This window comes from Polypterus senegalus, unplaced genomic scaffold, assembly GCF_016835505.1.
Source record: "Polypterus senegalus isolate Bchr_013 unplaced genomic scaffold, ASM1683550v1 scaffold_5746, whole genome shotgun sequence".
Taxonomy (NCBI): Eukaryota; Metazoa; Chordata; class Cladistia; order Polypteriformes; family Polypteridae; genus Polypterus; species Polypterus senegalus.
The window spans coordinates 23,782-33,306 of NW_024381686.1; the positions used below are offsets into that span (position 1 = coordinate 23,782).

Sequence of the window (9,525 nt, forward strand, 5' to 3'; positions counted from 1 at the left end):
GCTGGATGGGATAACTTCCTCTGCAGCTAAAGGAGGCTAAGGAGCAGCGTGGGGCGGTGTCATCTCCAGCGCTGAGGGTAGCTCAGCGTTAAAGGAGGGAGAAAAACAAATCTGCTCCAGTAAGACTGTTTCCACCGGTTTGAACCGGGGACCTTTGCGTGTTAGGCGAACGTGATAACCACTACACTATGGAAACCAGACTCTACCCTTGTCTCCTTGGCCTGGGTGGAAAATGGCATAGCGTTCAATGGCTGGTCTTCCCGGAAACAAGCGAAAGAAATGACAAGAAAGATTACGAAAGGCTGAAATCAGTTAATCTGCGGAAAAGCAACGGCGATAGAGGCGGAGAAAGGAGCTCCTCGCTACTCTTACCGTAAAGGGAGGGAGGCACAGAGACATCCGTGCGCACCTGTGGTGCGCGAAGCAGGCTGTGAACCGTGAGCATTCAGCACCTTAGAAAGGCTTCCTGGACTTTCCCAGAAAAACTCGCAGCGCCACTGTTTCCACCCGGTTTGAACCGGGGACCTTTCGCGTGTGAGGCGAGCGTGATAACCACTACACTATGGAAACTAAGCCTGTCCGCCACTTTTCCCGTCGTCCTGTTGGGTTGAGCACTTGCTCCAAGTTTGGACTTAAAAGGGATTGACCTTCAGCCACCCTGGTTCGGCAGTCTTAGTGCCTACCTTCAGGTGCACCCTGCTTCTCCCGAAAGGGAGCCTTAAGCCACTCGACGTGTAAGCAACAGGGCGCCCATCTTCAATCCACCCCAACCGCTGGCCCCAGGACAGAATGTTTCCACCCGGTTTCGAACCGGGGACCTTCAGCGTGTAAAGCGAGCGTGATAACCACTACACTATGGAAACCTAGCTCCTGGCCTCCCGCCAGGGGCCTGGTGAGCCAGATTCTGGGTAGTCGGCGGTTTCAGGTCGCAGGGGACAAACTTCGAGCAGGGCGCAAGCTTTCCCGTTTGTCCCTGGCGACGTTGTAAGGGAAGCAACGTCCACGCTGGATGGGATAACTTCCTCTGCAGCTAAAGGAGCGCTAAGGAGCAGCGTGGGGCCGGTGTCATCTCCAACGCTGAGGGGTAGCTCCGCGTTAAAGGAGGAGAAAAACAAATCTGCTCCAGTAAGACTGTTTCCACCGGTTTCGAACCGGGGACCTTTCGCGTGTTAGGCGAACGTGATAACCACTACACTATGGAAACCAGACTCTACCCTTGTCTCCTTGGCCTGGGTGGAAAATGGCATAGCGTTCAATGGCTGGTCTTCCCGGAAACAAGCGAAAGAAATGACAAGAAAGATTACGAAAGGCTGAAATCAGTTAATCTGCGGAAAAGCAAGCGGAGATAGAGGCGGAGAAAGGAGCTCCTCGCTACTCTTACCGTAAAGGGAGGGAGGCACAGAGACATCCGTGCGCACCTGTGGTGCGCGAAGCAGGCTGTGAACCGTGAGCATTCAGCACCTTAGAAAGGCTTCCTGGACTTTCCCAGAAAAACTCACGCGCCACTGTTTCCACCCGGTTTCGAACCGGGGACCTTTGCGTGTGAGCGAACGTGATAACCACTACACTATGGAAACTAAGCCTGTCCGCCACTTTTCCCGTCGTCCTGTTGGGTTGAGCACTTGCTCCAAGTTTGGACTTAAAAGGGATTGACCTTCAGCCACCCTGGTTCGGCAGTCTTAGTGCCTACCTTCAGGTGCACCCTGCTTCTCCCGAAAAGGGGAGCCTTAAGCCACTCGACGTGTAAGCAACAGGGGCGCCCATCTTCAATCCACCCCAACCGCTGGCCCCAGGACAGAATGTTTCCACCCGGTTTCGAACCGGGGACCTTTCGCGTGTAAAGCGAACGTGATAACCACTACACTATGGAAACCTAGCTCCTGCGCCTCCCCCCAGGGGGCCTGGTGAGCCAGATTCTGGGTAGTACGGCGGTTTCAGGTCGCAGGGGACAAACTTCGAGCAGGGCCGCAAGCTTTCCCGTTTGTCCCTGGCGGCGTTGTAAGGAAGCAACGTCCCGCTGGATGGGATAACTTCCTCTGCAGCTAAAGGAGCGCTAAGGAGCAGCGTGGGGCGGTGTCATCTCCAGCGCTGAGGGGGAGCTCCGCGTTAAAGGAGGGAGAAAAAACAAATCTGCTCCAGTAAGACTGTTTCCACCCGGTTTCGAACCGGGGACCTTTCGCGTGTTAGGCGAACGTGATAACCACTACACTATGGAAACCAGACTCTACCCTTGTCTCCTTGGCCTGGGTGGAAAATGGCATAGCGTTCAATGGCTGGTCTTCCCGGTAAACAAGCGAAAGAAATGACAAGAAAGATTACGAAAGGCTGAAATCAGTTAATCTGCGGAAAAGCAAGCGGCGATAGAGACGGAGAAAGGAGCTCCTCGCTACTCTTACCGTAAAGGGAGGGAGGCACAGAGACATCCGTGCGCACCTGTGGTTCGCGAAGCAGGCTGTGAACCGTGAGCATTCAGCACCTTAGAAAGGCTTCCTGGACTTTCCCAGAAAAACTCACGCGCCACTGTTTCCACCCGGTTTCGAACCGGGGACCTTTCGCGTGTGAGGCGAACGTGATAACCACTACACTATGGAAACTAAGCCTGTCCGCCACTTTTCCCGTCGTCCTGTTGGGTTGAGCACTTGCTCCAAGTTTGGACTTAAAAGGGATTGACCTTCAGCCACCCTGGTTCGGCAGTCTTAGTGCCTACCTTCAGGTGCACCCTGCTTCTCCCGAAAAGGGAGCCTTAAGCCACTCGGCGTGTAAGCAACAGGCGCCATCTTCAATCCACCCCAACCGCTGGCCCCAGGACAGAATGTTTCCACCGGTTTGAACCGGGGACCTTTCAGCGTGTAAAGCGAGCGTGATAACCACTACACTATGGAAACCTAGCTCCTGGCCTCCGCCAGGGGCCTGGTGAGCCAGATTCTGGGTAGTACGGCGGTTTCAGGTCGCAGGGGACAAACTTCGAGCAGGGCCGCAAGCTTTCCCGTTTGTCCCTGGCGGCGTTGTAAGGAAGCAACGTCCACGCTGGATGGGATAACTTCCTCTGCAGCTAAAGGAGCGCTAAGGAGCAGCGTGGGGCGGTGTCATCTCCAGCGCTGAGGGTAGCTCAGCGTTAAAGGAGGGAGAAAAACAAATCTGCTCCAGTAAGACTGTTTCCACCGGTTTGAACCGGGACCTTTGCGTGTTAGGCGAACGTGATAACCACTACACTATGGAAACCAGACTCTACCCTTGTCTCCTTGGCCTGGGTGGAAAATGGCATAGCGTTCAATGGCTGGTCTTCCGGGAAACAAGCGAAAGAAATGACAAGAAAGATTACGAAAGGCTGAAATCAGTTAATCTGCGGAAAAGCAAGCGGCGATAGAGGCGGAGAAAGGAGCTCCTCGCTACTCTTACCGTAAAGGGAGGGAGGCACAGAGACATCCGTGCGCACCTGTGGTGCGCGAAGCAGGCTGTGAACCGTGAGCATTCAGCACCTTAGAAAGGCTTCCTGGACTTTCCCAGAAAAACTCACGCGCCACTGTTTCCACCCGGTTTCGAACCGGGGACCTTTCGCGTGTGAGCCGAACGTGATAACCACTACACTATGGAAACTAAGCCTGTCCGCCACTTTTCCCGTCGTCCTGTTGGGTTGAGCACTTGCTCCAAGTTTGGACTTAAAGGGATTGACCTTCAGCCACCCTGGTTCGGCAGTCTTAGTGCCTACCTTCAGGTGCACCCTGCTTCTCCCGAAAAGGAGCCTTAAGCCACTCGGCGTGTGTAAGCAACAGGCGCCCATCTTCAATCCACCCCAACCGCTGGCCCCAGGACAGAATGTTTCCACCCGGTTTCGAACCGGGGACCTTTCGCGTGTAAAGCGAACGTGATAACCACTACACTATGGAAACCTAGCCCCTGGCGCCTCCCTCCAGGGGGCCTGGTGAGCCAGATTCTGGGTAGTACGGCGGTTTCAGGTCGCAGGGGACAAACTTCGAGCAGGGCCGCAAGCTTTCCCGTTTGTCCCTGGCGGCGTTGTAAGGAAGCAACGTCCACGCTGGATGGGATAACTTCCTCTGCAGCTAAAGGGCGCTAAGGAGCAGCGTGGGGCCGGTGTCATCTCCAACGCTGAGGGGTAGCTCAGCGTTAAAGGAGGGAGAAAAAACAAATCTGCTCCAGTAAGACTGTTTCCACCGGTTTGAACCGGGACCTTTCGCGTGTTAGGCGACGTGATAACCACTACACTATGGAAACCAGACTCTACCCTTGTCTCCTTGGCCTGGGTGGAAAATGGCATAGCGTTCAATGGCTGGTCTTCCGGGAAACAAGCGAAAGAAATGACAAGAAAGATTACGAAAGGCTGAAATCAGTTAATCTGCGGAAAAGCAAGCGGCGATAGAGACGGAGAAAGGAGCTCCTCGCTACTCTTACCGTAAAGGGAGGGAGGCACAGAGACATCCGTGCGCACCTGTGGTGCGCGAAGCAGGCTGTGAACCGTGAGCATTCAGCACCTTAGAAAGGCTTCCTGGACTTTCCCAGAAAAACTCACGCGCCACTGTTTCCACCCGGTTTCGAACCGGGGACCTTTCGCGTGTGAGGCGAACGTGATAACCACTACACTATGGAAACTAAGCCTGTCCGCCACTTTTCCCGTCGTCCTGTTGGGTTGAGCACTTGCTCCAAGTTTGGACTTAAAAGGGATTGACCTTCAGCCACCCTGGTTCGGCAGTCTTAGTGCCTACCTTCAGGTGCACCCTGCTTCTCCCGAAAAGGGAGCCTTAAGCCACTCGGCGTGTAAGCAACAGGGGCGCCCATCTTCAATCCACCCCAACCGCTGGCCCCAGGACAGAATGTTTCCACCCGGTTTCGAACCGGGGACCTTTCGCGTGTAAAGCGAACGTGATAACCACTACACTATGGAAACCTAGCTCCTGGCCTCCGCCAGGGGCCTGGTGAGCCAGATTCTGGGTAGTACGGCGGTTTCAGGTCGCAGGGGACAAACTTCGAGCAGGGCCGCAAGCTTTCCCGTTTGTCCCTGGCGACGTTGTAAGGAAGCAACGTCCACGCTGGATGGGATAACTTCCTCTGCAGCTAAAGGAGCGCTAAGGAGCAGCGTGGGGCGGTGTCATCTCCAGCGCTGAGGGTAGCTCCGCGTTAAAGGAGGGAGAAAAAACAAATCTGCTCCAGTAAGACTGTTTCCACCCGGTTTCGAACCGGGGACCTTTCGCGTGTTAGGCGAACGTGATAACCACTACACTATGGAAACCAGACTCTACCCTTGTCTCCTTGGCCTGGGTGGAAAATGGCATAGCGTTCAATGGCTGGTCTTCCCGGGGAAACAAGCCGAAAGAAATGACAAGAAAGATTACGAAAGGCTGAAATCAGTTAATCTGCGGAAAAGCAAACGGCGATAGAGACGGAGAAAGGAGCTCCTCGCTACTCTTACCGTAAAGGGAGGGAGGCACAGAGACATCCGTGCGCACCTGTGGTGCGAAGCAGGCTGTGAACCGTGAGCATTCAGCACCTTAGAAAGGCTTCCTGGACTTTCCCAGAAAAACTCACGCCACTGTTTCCACCCGGTTTCGAACCGGGGACCTTTCGCGTGTGAGGCGAACGTGATAACCACTACACTATGGAAACTAAGCCTGTCCGCCACTTTTCCCGTCGTCCTGTTGGGTTGAGCACTTGCTCCAAGTTTGGACTTAAAAGGGATTGACCTTCAGCCACCCTGGTTCGGCAGTCTTAGTGCCTACCTTCAGGTGCACCCTGCTTCTCCCGAAAGGGAGCCTTAAGCCACTCGGCGGTGCGTGTAAGCAACAGGGGCCCATCTTCAATCCACCCCAACCGCTGGCCCCAGGACAGAATGTTTCCACCCGGTTTCGAACCGGGGACCTTTCGCGTGTAAAGCGAACGTGATAACCACTACACTATGGAAACCTAGCTCCTGGCCTCCCGCCAGGGGCCTGGTGAGCCAGATTCTGGGTAGTACGGCGGGTTCAGGGCGCAGGGGGCAAACTCCGAGCAGGGCCGCAAGCTTTCCCGGTTGTCCCTGGCGGCGTTGTAAGGAAGCAACGTCCACGCTGGATGGGATAACTTCCTCTGCAGCTAAAGGGCGCTAAGGAGCAGCGTGGGGCGGTGTCATCTCCAACGCTGAGGGGTAGCTCCGCGTTAAAGGAGGGAGAAAAAACAAATCTGCTCCAGTAAGACTGTTTCCACCGGTTTCGAACCGGGGACCTTTCGCGTGTTAGGCGAACGTGATAACCACTACACTATGGAAACCAGACTCTACCCTTGTCTCCTTGGCCTGGGTGGAAAATGGCATAGCGTTCAATGGCTGGTCTTCCCGGGGAAACAAGCGAAAGAAATGACAAGAAAGATTACGAAAGGCTGAAATCAGTTAATCTGCGGAAAAGCAAACGGCGATAGAGGCGGAGAAAGGAGCTCCTCGCTACTCTTACCGTAAAGGGAGGGAGGCACAGAGACATCCGTGCGCACCTGTGGTGCGCGCGAAGCAGGCTGTGAACCGTGAGCATTCAGCACCTTAGAAAGGCTTCCTGGACTTTCCCAGAAAAACTCTCGCGCCACTGTTTCCACCCGGTTTCGAACCGGGGACCTTTCGCGTGTGAGGCGAACGTGATAACCACTACACTATGGAAACTAAGCCTGTCCGCCACTTTTCCCGTCGTCCTGTTGGGTTGAGCACTTGCTCCAAGTTTGGACTTAAAAGGGATTGACCTTCAGCCACCCTGGTTCGGCAGTCTTAGTGCCTACCTTCAGGTGCACCCTGCTTCTACCGAAAAAGGAGCCTTAAGCCACTCGGCGTGTAAGCAACAGGGCCATCTTCAATCCACCCCAACCGCTGGCCCCAGGACAGAATGTTTCCACCGGTTTCGAACCGGGGACCTTTCGCGTGTAAAGCGAACGTGATAACCACTACACTATGGAAACCTAGCTCCTGGCGCCTCCCGCCAGGGGGCCTGGTGAGCCAGATTCTGGGTAGTACGGCGGTTTCAGGTCGCAGGGGACAAACTCGGAGCAGGGCCGCAAGCTTTCCCGTTTGTCCCTGGCGACGTTGTAAGGAAGCAACGTCCACGCTGGATGGGATAACTTCCTCTGCAGCTAAAGGAGCGCTAAGGAGCAGCGTGGGGCCGGTGTCATCTCCAACGCTGAGGGTAGCTCCACGTTAAAGGAGGGAGAAAAAACAAATCTGCTCCAGTAAGACTGTTTCCACCGGTTTCGAACCGGGGACCTTTCGCGTGTTAGGCGAACGTGATAACCACTACACTATGGAAACCAGACTCTACCCTTGTCTCCTTGGCCTGGGTGGAAAATGGCATAGCGTTCAATGGCTGGTCTTCCGGGAAACAAGCGAAAGAAATGACAAGAAAGATTACGAAAGGCTGAAATCAGTTAATCTGCGGAAAAGCAAACGGCGATAGAGACGGAGAAAGGAGCTCCTCGCTACTCTTACCGTAAAGGGAGGGAGGCACAGAGACATCCGTGCGCACCTGTGGTGCTGAAGCAGGCTGTGAACCGTGAGCATTCAGCACCTTAGAAAGGCTTCCTGGACTTTCCCAGAAAAACTCACGCCGCACTGTTTCCACCCGGTTTCGAACCGGGGACCTTTCGCGTGTGAGGCGAACGTGATAACCACTACACTATGGAAACTAAGCCTGTCCGCCACTTTTCCCGTCGTCCTGTTGGGTTGAGCACTTGCTCCAAGTTTGGACTTAAAAGGGATTGACCTTCAGCCACCCTGGTTCGGCAGTCTTAGTGCCTACCTTCAGGTGCACCCTGCTTCTCCCGAAAAGGGGAGCCTTAAGCCACTCGACGTCGTGTAAGCAACAGGGGCGCCCATCTTCAATCCACCCCAACCGCTGGCCCCAGGACAGAATGTTTCCACCCGGTTTCGAACCGGGGGACTTCAGCGTGTAAAGCGAGCGTGATAACCACTACACTATGGAAACCTAGCTCCTGGCCTCCCGCCAGGGGGCCTGGTGAGCCAGATTCTGGGTAGTACGGCGGTTTCAGGTCGCAGGGGACAAACTCGGAGCAGGGCCGCAAGCTTTCCCGTTTGTCCCTGGCGACGTTGTAAGGAAGCAACGTCCACGCTGGATGGGATAACTTCCTCTGCAGCTAAAGGAGCGCTAAGGAGCAGCGTGGGGCCGGTGTCATCTCCAACGCTGAGGGGTAGCTCCGCGTTAAAGGAGGGAGAAAAAACAAATCTGCTCCAGTAAGACTGTTTCCACCCGGTTTCGAACCGGGGACCTTTCGCGTGTTAGGCGAACGTGATAACCACTACACTATGGAAACCAGACTCTACCCTTGTCTCCTTGGCCTGGGTGGAAAATGGCATAGCGTTCAATGGCTGGTCTTCCCGGGGAAACAAGCCGAAAGAAATGACAAGAAAGATTACGAAAGGCTGAAATCAGTTAATCTGCGGAAAAGCAAACGGCGATAGAGACGGAGAAAGGAGCTCCTCGCTACTCTTACCGTAAAGGGAGGGAGGCACAGAGACATCCGTGCGCACCTGTGGTGCGCGAAGCAGGCTGTGAACCGTGAGCATTCAGCACCTTAGAAAGGCTTCCTGGACTTTCCCAGAAAAACTCACGCGCCACTGTTTCCACCCGGTTTCAACGGGGACCTTTCACGTGTGAGCGCGAACATGATAACCACTCACACTATGGAAACTAAGCCTGTCCGCCACTTTTCCCGTCGTCCTGTTGGGTTGAGCACTTGCTCCAAGTTTGGACTTAAAAGGGATTGACCTTCAGCCACCCTGGTTCGGCAGTCTTAGTGCCTACCTTCAGGTGCACCCTGCTTCTCCCGAAAAGGGAGCCTTAAGCCACTCGGCGTCGTAAGCAACAGGTGCGCCCATCTTCAATCCACCCCAACCGCTGGCCCCAGGACAGAATGTTTCCACCCGGTTTCGAACCGGGGACCTTTCGCGTGTAAAGCGAACGTGATAACCACTACACTATGGAAACCTAGCTCCTGGCGCCTCCCGCCAGGGGGCCTGGTGAGCCAGATTCTGGGTAGTACGGCGGTTTCAGGTCGCAGGGGACAAACTCGGAGCAGGGCCGCAAGCTTTCCCGTTTGTCCCTGGCGGCGTTGTAAAGGGAAGCAACGTCCACGCTGGATGGGATAACTTCCTCTGCAGCTAAAGGAGGCTAAGGAGCAGCGTGGGGCGGTGTCATCTCCAGCGCTGAGGGTAGCTCGCGTTAAAGGAGGGAGAAAAAACAAAACTGCTCCAGTAAGACTTTTTCCACCCGGTTTCGAACCGAGGACCTTTCGCGTGTTAGGCGAACGTGATAACCACTACACTATGGAAACCAGACTCTACCCTTGTCTCCTTGGCCTGGGTGGAAAATGGCATAGCGTTCAATGGCTGGTCTTCCCGGGGAAACAAGCCGAAAGAAATGACAAGAAAGATTACGAAAGGCTGAAATCAGTTAATCTGCGGAAAAGCAAACGGCGATAGAGACGGAGAAAGGAGCTCCTCGCTACTCTTACCGTAAAGGGAGGGAGGCACAGAGACATCCGTGC

General features: G+C 54.8%; 21 non-coding genes across 21 annotated transcripts; all 21 read right to left on the reverse strand.

Moving 5' to 3' along the window:
* Window positions 1–498: 498 nt before the first annotated feature.
* On the reverse strand, window positions 499–570 carry trnav-cac. The gene has a single exon. It is a non-coding gene; the product is annotated as a tRNA-Val (tRNA).
* A 220-nt stretch (window positions 571–790) lies between these two features.
* Window positions 791–863, reverse strand: trnav-uac. Its single transcript has one exon. It is a non-coding gene; the product is annotated as a tRNA-Val (tRNA).
* Window positions 864–1,132: 269 nt separating this feature from the next.
* trnav-aac lies at window positions 1,133–1,204 on the reverse strand. Its single transcript has one exon. It is a non-coding gene; the product is annotated as a tRNA-Val (tRNA).
* A 596-nt stretch (window positions 1,205–1,800) lies between these two features.
* On the reverse strand, window positions 1,801–1,873 carry trnav-uac. Its single transcript has one exon. It is a non-coding gene; the product is annotated as a tRNA-Val (tRNA).
* A 272-nt stretch (window positions 1,874–2,145) lies between these two features.
* On the reverse strand, window positions 2,146–2,218 carry trnav-aac. Its single transcript has one exon. It is a non-coding gene; the product is annotated as a tRNA-Val (tRNA).
* Window positions 2,219–2,521: 303 nt separating this feature from the next.
* trnav-cac lies at window positions 2,522–2,594 on the reverse strand. The gene has a single exon. It is a non-coding gene; the product is annotated as a tRNA-Val (tRNA).
* Window positions 2,595–3,524: 930 nt separating this feature from the next.
* Window positions 3,525–3,597, reverse strand: trnav-cac. Its single transcript has one exon. It is a non-coding gene; the product is annotated as a tRNA-Val (tRNA).
* A 220-nt stretch (window positions 3,598–3,817) lies between these two features.
* On the reverse strand, window positions 3,818–3,890 carry trnav-uac. The gene has a single exon. It is a non-coding gene; the product is annotated as a tRNA-Val (tRNA).
* Window positions 3,891–4,535: 645 nt separating this feature from the next.
* On the reverse strand, window positions 4,536–4,608 carry trnav-cac. The gene has a single exon. It is a non-coding gene; the product is annotated as a tRNA-Val (tRNA).
* Window positions 4,609–4,830: 222 nt separating this feature from the next.
* Window positions 4,831–4,903, reverse strand: trnav-uac. Its single transcript has one exon. It is a non-coding gene; the product is annotated as a tRNA-Val (tRNA).
* A 269-nt stretch (window positions 4,904–5,172) lies between these two features.
* Window positions 5,173–5,245, reverse strand: trnav-aac. The gene has a single exon. It is a non-coding gene; the product is annotated as a tRNA-Val (tRNA).
* A 301-nt stretch (window positions 5,246–5,546) lies between these two features.
* trnav-cac lies at window positions 5,547–5,619 on the reverse strand. Its single transcript has one exon. It is a non-coding gene; the product is annotated as a tRNA-Val (tRNA).
* Window positions 5,620–5,843: 224 nt separating this feature from the next.
* On the reverse strand, window positions 5,844–5,916 carry trnav-uac. Its single transcript has one exon. It is a non-coding gene; the product is annotated as a tRNA-Val (tRNA).
* Window positions 5,917–6,186: 270 nt separating this feature from the next.
* Window positions 6,187–6,258, reverse strand: trnav-aac. The gene has a single exon. It is a non-coding gene; the product is annotated as a tRNA-Val (tRNA).
* A 306-nt stretch (window positions 6,259–6,564) lies between these two features.
* On the reverse strand, window positions 6,565–6,637 carry trnav-cac. The gene has a single exon. It is a non-coding gene; the product is annotated as a tRNA-Val (tRNA).
* A 218-nt stretch (window positions 6,638–6,855) lies between these two features.
* Window positions 6,856–6,927, reverse strand: trnav-uac. The gene has a single exon. It is a non-coding gene; the product is annotated as a tRNA-Val (tRNA).
* A 274-nt stretch (window positions 6,928–7,201) lies between these two features.
* On the reverse strand, window positions 7,202–7,273 carry trnav-aac. The gene has a single exon. It is a non-coding gene; the product is annotated as a tRNA-Val (tRNA).
* A 301-nt stretch (window positions 7,274–7,574) lies between these two features.
* Window positions 7,575–7,647, reverse strand: trnav-cac. The gene has a single exon. It is a non-coding gene; the product is annotated as a tRNA-Val (tRNA).
* Window positions 7,648–8,219: 572 nt separating this feature from the next.
* On the reverse strand, window positions 8,220–8,292 carry trnav-aac. Its single transcript has one exon. It is a non-coding gene; the product is annotated as a tRNA-Val (tRNA).
* A 601-nt stretch (window positions 8,293–8,893) lies between these two features.
* On the reverse strand, window positions 8,894–8,966 carry trnav-uac. The gene has a single exon. It is a non-coding gene; the product is annotated as a tRNA-Val (tRNA).
* Window positions 8,967–9,239: 273 nt separating this feature from the next.
* On the reverse strand, window positions 9,240–9,312 carry trnav-aac. Its single transcript has one exon. It is a non-coding gene; the product is annotated as a tRNA-Val (tRNA).
* Window positions 9,313–9,525: the final 213 nt, after the last annotated feature.